General features: G+C 39.0%; 1 protein-coding gene across 1 annotated transcript in view; it reads right to left on the reverse strand.

The window, feature by feature from the left end:
• The window catches only part of Psd3 (pleckstrin and Sec7 domain containing 3), a 563,673-nt gene extending 560,247 nt beyond the window's left edge, over nucleotides 1-3,426 (reverse strand). The window contains exon 1 of the mRNA XM_023714618.1: nucleotides 3,220-3,426. The gene's annotated coding sequence lies outside the window, so the exon portion shown is untranslated. The remainder of the gene's footprint in view (nucleotides 1-3,219) is intronic.
• Nucleotides 3,427-8,462: the final 5,036 nt, after the last annotated feature.

An 8,462-nucleotide genomic window follows, 5' to 3' on the forward strand; every position in this document is an offset into this window, starting at 1 on the left:
CATCTACTTTGTATCTATGTGGATTCAACTATTCACGCATCTACTTTGTATCTATGTGGATTCAACTATTCTAGACGTTTGGTATGAATGGAACCATATGGTATGTGGGCCTGGATTTGGGGAATTAGTATAGCATTTTCAGGTTTCATCCCGTTATAGCACAAATCAATGCTCATTCCTTTACAGGACTGATAAAGATTTCGTTGTGTGAATATGCCATATTCTGTTTATTTATTCATCAGTTAGTGGAAATAGGCTGTTTGAACTTTTGGGCTATTTAGAATTAATGCGACAATGAAACTTGGGTGAAAGTTTTTGTGGGAACATTTATCTTTAGTTTTCTTGGGCATCGTATCTAATAGTGGAACTGCTAAAACACGTAATAAGGCTAACTTTTTGAGTAAATGCTAATCTACTTTCTGCAGTATTATCATTTTACAAGCTCAGAAGCAAAGCATGTGGTTTCCATTTTCTCCACAGCCTTATTTGTTATCTTTCTTTGAAATTATAATCATTCTAGAGGTTAATTCCATATAGTGTGATTAATATCACATTATTGTTCTGATCTGCATTTTTCTAGTGACTAATGGACTGAGTATTAATTAATCTATTATTTTCATTAGCTGTTTGTACTTGGAGTATGCCTTTCTAAGAATTAAATCTATGTGGAGCTCCACTCCATAAAATACACAACCGTAGGTAGGCCTGGTGGCATGTAGTGTGGGAGACTGAGGCAGGAGGGTTACAAATTCAGGTCTGACCAGGGCAATTTAGTAACCTACTAAGATCCTTTCTCAAAATAAAAACCACAAATATGGCTGGGGATGGAGCTCAGCTCAAAGGCCTTGAATTGGATCCCCAGTCCCATAATCAATGAATCAATAAAGAAAAGGTTATGAAAGGACAAATGTTGGGCTGGCCTGATAGCTCAGTGGACTAAAGTGCCTGCTTCGGCAGAGTGCAGCGGCCAGGGTTCCATCCCCGGCATGCCGTGCCAGCCCAGCCCGCGGGGTGCGCTGAGATGGCGATTGACACTAGGCAGTGCTGGCGCGCGCCTGCAATCGCTGCGCTTGGGAGTCTGACCACAGTAGGATCACTACGAGTCTGATCTGCGTAGTGAGGCCTTGTAGACCCTGTACTAAATACACTAAAGAACCCTCCAAGATTATCTAGATCAATGCTGTATTATACAGATGTAAAAACTGAAATCAGAAAGTACTATTTCCAGTACTACTTCCATTTTTCTTGGTCACCGCAAAGGATCTGTGAGACTCTTCTAGGAGGTCTGCGAGCTGGGGAGGTAGCTCAGAGATTTAAGTGCCTGCCTGGCAAATGCAAGGTCCTGAGTTCGATCCTCAGTATCCCCCTAAACACCAAAAAAAAAAAAAAAAGAAAAAAAAGAAAAAAAAATCTCTTGCCTGCCTGGAGGTCTGCGAAATAAAAACTCTTATTAATAATACTTACACAGGGGCTGGGGAGACAGCTCAGTAGAATAAGCACTTGCCTGGCAAGCGCAGGGTCCTGAGTTCAATCCCTGGTATAACACAAAATAAATAGATAAATAAAAATTAAAATAATACATTATTACCTGGTGTTTTTGCTCTCGTTCTTTCATAGCGCACAGAGGATTTCCCATGATGCCACTGTTTTAACAGCTAAAGTGATGTGTGCTTCTACATTCTTGTACTTCATAATTTTCTCAGATTTTAAAATGATATATCTGTACCTAATATGCATATCTTGTGTATTTATCATCTATCAGATTGGCAGCTAGCTCCCTCTCATAGTAATAACAGCAAAAAATTTCTAAGGATCATTGATAATTTTTAAGAGAATAAAGGCATTATGAGACCAAAAGCTTGAGGCCGGCCAGATAGCTCAGTGGACTAAAGCACCTGCTTAGGCAGAGCGTAGCGGCCTGGGCTCCATCCCCAGTTTGCAGTGCCAACCTCAGCCCTGGGACATGCTGAGATGGGCTCATTGAGACTGGACATGGTAGCACACTTACAATCCTAGTGTTTGGGAGGCTGAAAACAGGAGGAGCACTATGAGTATGATCTATTTAGTGAGACTCTGTAGACCCTGTACTAAAATACGGGGGTGGGGTGGGGTGGAGAAACATTGAAGATGCTGGTTTAAAGAGATACAATAACACAATTCTCTATATTTTCTATAGTATATTTTTACTTCCAGTATTCTGGAAGATATACTGTATACAGCTTATATTTGTTGGATAATTTTTACTTTAATATATTCTCATTGTAATATAATTTAAGATAATTTAAAATTTGATAAAAATAAAAGACCACTAGTGATGAAAGAGATTAAAAAACAAATAGATCTTCATAAACCCTAGATAAGTGTCCAGGTGAAAATTTACATGAAAACATGTTTGATCATACAGAACCAGGTTTTTCCTCTCTACCAATTATTCTTCTTTTGGAGAATCTTTAGCTTAGAAATTGCCTCCCAGAAACTAAATGAGAAAATAGCAAAAATGGGCTGGCCAAATAACTGAGCAGATTAAAGTGCCTGCTTAGGCAGATGCAGGGGCCAGGAGTTCCATCCTGGGCCTGCCATGCCAGCCCCACCCCGAGGGGCGCCCGGACACTGTGACTGAGACTGGGCTTGGTGGCGCATGCCTGTAATCCCAGCACTTGGGAGGCTGTAAACAGCAGGATCAATACAAGTCTGATCTACATAGTGAGACCATGTAAACCCTGTCCTAAAATACAAAAAAAAAGAAAAAGAAAAGAAAGAAGGAAAGAAAAAAAAAGAAAAAAGAAAGAATAAAAAAGAAAGAAAGAAAATACAAAAATGATGGGCAGGTTCACAAAGTGAAAATCCATCAGAGCACCAATAACCAAGTTGCTATTTAAACAGATGGAAGTAACTACATGGGCAGGACAGCAAAGAGGCCCACAACAGGGAACAAACACATGCAGTGAGAGTATATTTTTGGATGTAGGCAGCTTGTTCTATTCCTCCACTACTCCATCCTACTTGGACCATGAGACACAGACCAACATTTGCTCAGGAAGGACAGCTGCTAGAAATACAGCAACTTTTAATCTCTTTTCACCCATGATCTGGCATGAACAGACATCAGCTGTGTGAAACAAGTTGCTTCACAGCCTCTTACCTTACCAAAGGGCTTTAAGGTTGGGGTAGAGAGTTGAGAGGAAGAAATAAACTAGAGGAAACATAAGAACTACTCACCCGAATAAGATGCAAACACCCAGTGGAATCTCTTTAGAACTGGGGGATCCATGGGAGAGAAGGCCTGGTTTGTAGGGTGGCCTGAGAAACAGCCTTGAGAGAGACTGTTTACTCCACTGCGTGCCTTCTTGGTGTTGCAAAAAGATATTGCGGCACTCACCCCAGGGCTCCAACTCAGTATTCCATATCTTCCAAATACAATCTCAAGGCCAGACTTTCCCTTTTTGATTTCAAATCAAAACATCCAACTGCCTTCTCAACATAGCCATTCAGGTCTTTCACAAACATCTCCAATTCAACATGTTGAAAGTCCAATTGATTACCTCTCCTAATGCAAACTGTTCTGTTGCCACTGTTTACAACGTTAGTGACATCACTTCCTAGCTCAGCCCAACCGACATCTCCGCTGCAATGTTAGATGTCTCATACTTAAGGATAGAAAGACCTTCACTATTTATTCTTAGGCTTTGCTATACGAGTAAGTGGTACTAGCAGACACCCCACTGCTTACATAAAGCTCTGAGTGCTATATTTGATTTTTCTCTTTTGCTCTCTCTCCACGCTCAGTTCCAACAAAACTGTTGTTTCTATTCCCACCCTGGAGATAATACCATTGCTGTCCAGCTCTTGGCCTCCAACCATGCCACTGTTAAGCTCTAGCCTGGGCTGAGGATGACCTTGTGAATTTCTTTTGGCTACCACTGTCACATTTCCATGCAAGAACTGGAGAGATCCAAAAAAGATACTGATCTTTCCAGAACCATTCCACGATCCACAGAATGAATTCAAAACTCCCTTCTGTAGCTTACAGAGTTCTCCATAATCTTACCCTCTCCATCTCTTTAAGTTGGTACCGACCCACCCTCCATTTACTCCTCGCACACAGTCACACCTGTGGCCTTCTCCCTGTTCCTAGAGTTTTCAGAGAACATACAGCATGTCCAGTTAAAAGTTTTACAAAATAGAACCTGTTGCTGAATGATATTCCATTGCATATATACACCCGACATTTTCCTTACCTATTCATCTACTGATAGACTCCAAGGTTGAATCCGTATCTTTGCCAGTGGGAACGGTACTGTGATAAACCCTGGCCTGGAAGTCAGTCTTCGGTACAATTTCATTTCCTTTGGATATAAATACCCAAAAGTGGGATTTCTGGATCATATGGTGGATCTATTTTTAGTTTCTTGAGGAAACTCCATACTGTTTTCCATAATGGTTATACTAATTTACATTCCCACAGACAGCTACAAGAGTTCCTTTCTTTCCACTCCATTGCCAGCACTTGTGAAATCTTGTCATTTGTAGCAAACTGGATAGTATTGGAGGACACCAAGTTAAATAAAATAAGCAATCATGAAGGACAGGTACCATATGTTCTGTCCCCTATGGGGAAACAGAAAGTCAAACCATGTAGAATAGTGACTGGGGAAGTTGGGAAGGGGGGATGTATTTAGGGAGGCTGTATTTGATTAGCTCATGTGCTCAGATATCATGCTGAACCCAACTAATGTGAACATGTTAAAGATTAAAATAGAATGTTCAAAAATTATTTGAATTTAATTCTTAAGATAGTTGTGGTTTACAGAAAAATTGAGCAGAAAATAGAGTTTTGTAATTTCCCCTATTATTAATATTTTACATTTGTGTGGTACTGTAGTACATATGTTATAATCCAAGAACCAATACTAGGCCAGTCAGATAGCTCAGCATATTAAAGTGCCTGCTTAGGTAGACAAAGGAACTGGGGTTCAATCCCCACCCCCAGGGCTCTCTGAGATGGCAATTGAGACTGGGTGTGGTGACATGCACCTGTAATCCCAACGCTTGGGAGGCTGAAACCAGGAGGATCACTACAAGTCTGATTTGCATAGTGAGACCCTGTAGACCTTGTGCTAAACTAAAAAAAGAAAAAAGAAAGAAAGAAAAGAAAAGAAAAAGAAACAATACTAACCCCACTCACTTTCTGTATCACTTTGTCAGTCCTGATAATTTTACTGTATCTATCATTTAGCATTGTAGAGAATATCAATTAGTTGAAACCACCGCATGTAGCCTGTCTAGATAGGTTTATTATACTTACCAAAGCCCACTTAGACTTCTCTATGTCTTTTTGTTACCTGCTTGGTAGCTTAGTTCTTCTAGTCAGTAAAAAATATTTTACAGTTTGTTGACATATTTAACTTCCATTATTGGCTTGCGTGAATACAGCAGCAACGAACGTTCATTAGCAGTTCTGTGTGGGTGTGAGTTCCAACTTACTTGGGTAGGCAGCATGTGCGTGATACCTAGACAGTAAGCTCAAACCTTGTTCACTTTTGTAAGAGACTGTAAAAGGTCTCCAAAGCAGCATGTCATTTTGTATTCCCATCAGAAATAAATGAGTTTTCCTCTTATCCCTCACTTTTGAAAGCCTTGGGGTTAGTGTTTGGGATTTTATCCAGCCTAGCAGTATAGTTTGTTTTAATTTACAGTCCTCTGATGGCCATGTACTGAGCAACTTTTCATCTTCTTGCCTCTGAATACTCATTTTGATGAGTATCTGCTTAGAACATTTATCCACATTTTAATTTATTTTATTGTTGAGTTTTAAGAGATTTTTGATATTTTTGATTTAAGTTCCTTATCAGATATGTGTTTTGCAAACATTTTCTCCAAGTTTGTGGCTCCTCTTTTCAAGCTTTTAACAGTATCCTTTGCAAGGCAGAGGGTTTTGACTTTAATCTCTAAATGCAAGGTCACTTAGACTTTCTCCTAAGTTATCTTACAGAAGTTTTATACTTCTGTGTCTTATATTTAGGTTAATAATCTGTTTGGAGTTGAAATGTGTAAGGAGTGTGTCTAGATTCTTGTTTGCTTGTTTTTGTTCTATGTGAATGTTTTTGTGATGATACTCTATCTTGATTGCCTTTACTTCTATGTCCAAAATGAGCTGATGTATATATGTGGATCTATTTGTGTATCCTCCTGTCCTGCTCTGCACTGCTCTCTTCTCTTGTCTTGTCTTGTCTTTTCTGCTCTGCTTTTCTCCAGATCTATTTGTCTAGTCTTTTGCCAAAGCAGTCTTGATTACTGTAGCTTTATAGCCTTAAAGTTAGGAAGTGTCAGCTGTTCAATTCCATTATCTTCCTTTATATTATGATTGTTATTCTTGGTCTTGTTCTTCTCCATATAAACTGTAGAATTAGCTTACTAATCTTCATAAAATAATATGCTAGGATTTTGGTTGGGATTGTATTGAATCAATAGAACATATTGTGAAGAAATAGTTAGCAATATTGACTTACTAAGACCATGGAATATATATGTCTAGATCTTTTTCGATATATTTCATAGATTTTCCTCACATAGATTTATATATATTTTGTTATATTTATCTATATTGAAGGATTTGGGTTTTTTGGTACTAGTATGTACCACTGTATTTTACATTTCAAATTCCAATTACTCATTGCTAGTATTTAAGAGAACAACTAGCTTATCTATTAACCTATATCTTGCAATATTGATATAAAAGCTTATTAGTTCTAAGAGTTTTGGCTGAATGTTTTGAATTTTCTACATATGCCTAGTCAAATTTAAATTTTAGATAAGCAATACAGTTTTTTCTTAGCATAGTAGGGCCCACATAATGCACAAGAAATTCTAATAAATAACTGTTGTTTCCCTGAAATTTAAACATAATTGAGTGCATTGTATTTTTATTTACCAAATCTTATAACTGTATCCATTTCTCATCTCACCAAACTCATTTTTTTTCCTTTTTAATCTATTTATTTGGTGAAGGGTCTCGATATGCAACTCAGACTCTTAGTGATCTTTCTGTCTCAGCCTCCCTAGTGCTGGGATTACAGCCATGCTCCACCACACCCAGTTTTAGTGGCAGGCTTAGCACTCCCGGGGGTGGGGCCAGTGTGGCATATGATGCCTCAGATCAAACCCTGGTCTCTGCACTTGCCAGGCAGGTGCTTAGACTGCCAAGCTATCTCCCAAGCCTATCAAACTCATTTCTGTCTCAGAAAATTTTACTAATTTAGTTCCTCTTTCAGCAATGCTCTTTCTCCTATTTTGTGTGGTTGGCATCATTTCATTGTTTAAAATTCAGTTTCAATGTCATCTCCTCAGACATGCCTCCCTAACCGAATCCAAGGTAGTCCTTCTGCCTCTTTCTATCACATTAGCCTATTTAAATGCTTACCATGTCAGTCATCATTTAACAATTCATCCACTGACTGATCAGTTGTTTGATCCCTCACCTCCGCAGCCAATGCCACTAAAAATGTCTTTATTCCTTTAGCATCATTTCCTCAATATCTTACTCAGAAAAGTAGGCTCCCAAGAAATAATACTGAATTGATGATTGAGTGGAATTGATGATTAATGAAATTGACGATTGTACTCAAGCCACAAAGCTGACTTATCCTTTAATCCTTCCTCTTTTTCTTTGTAGCTATATCTAATTAATTACCAACTTATGCCCCAAAACTTCACCAAATATATCTCAAAACCACTCTCCACTCTGCAAAATTCTCTGCAAAGCTAGTTGTCTAGCAGTGCTCCACCAGGGAGGAGCTTCTCACCCTCCATTGCTTTGGTGAGCGGTGCCTCTTGTACCCTTGCTTACTAATTCTCACCTGTCGTCTGCCTTCTCTGTCGGACTAAGTTCTGCACAGTGGGGGCTGAGCCTGCTGCTGCTGTATCCTCTGTGTCTTGCACAGAGAGTGCAATGGCCAATATTATGTGTTAGCTGTTATTAGCTTTGAATAATGACAACAAACATTTATCCAAAGCCTATTTCATTTCAATAAAAATGCATTTTATTTAAAATTAGGAAGGAATGTAATGCCACCTGTGATAGAAGTACTGTATTTCCAAGATCATGTGTTTCCCAGCAAACTCAGTTCCCTTGGGTGAACTGTTCTCAAATGAATTGGTTTCCAGTGTCCTTAACACTTCTGAAAATTATCAGTGCTGTGACCATTAATTATGATATGTCAACTTGTGTGGAGAAAGAAACACCTGCAGATTAGTAAGGATGGGAGGAGGACAAGGGAAAGCTGATGGAAAAAATTAAGATGTGTTATTTACATATACTAACTCCTCACAACAAGTGCAATCATATATGCATGACAAACATACACTCAAAAATAAAAATGAGAATGAAAGAAAACAGCCTTCCAGGTAGTGCTGCTAGTGCCCGCCTCTTCTGATCAGCCCTCACCTTTCACTGCCAGAGTGCA

The sequence above is a fragment of the Octodon degus genome, unplaced genomic scaffold (assembly GCF_000260255.1).
Source record: "Octodon degus isolate 3935 unplaced genomic scaffold, OctDeg1.0 scaffold00036, whole genome shotgun sequence".
NCBI classification, from domain to species: Eukaryota; Metazoa; Chordata; class Mammalia; order Rodentia; family Octodontidae; genus Octodon; species Octodon degus.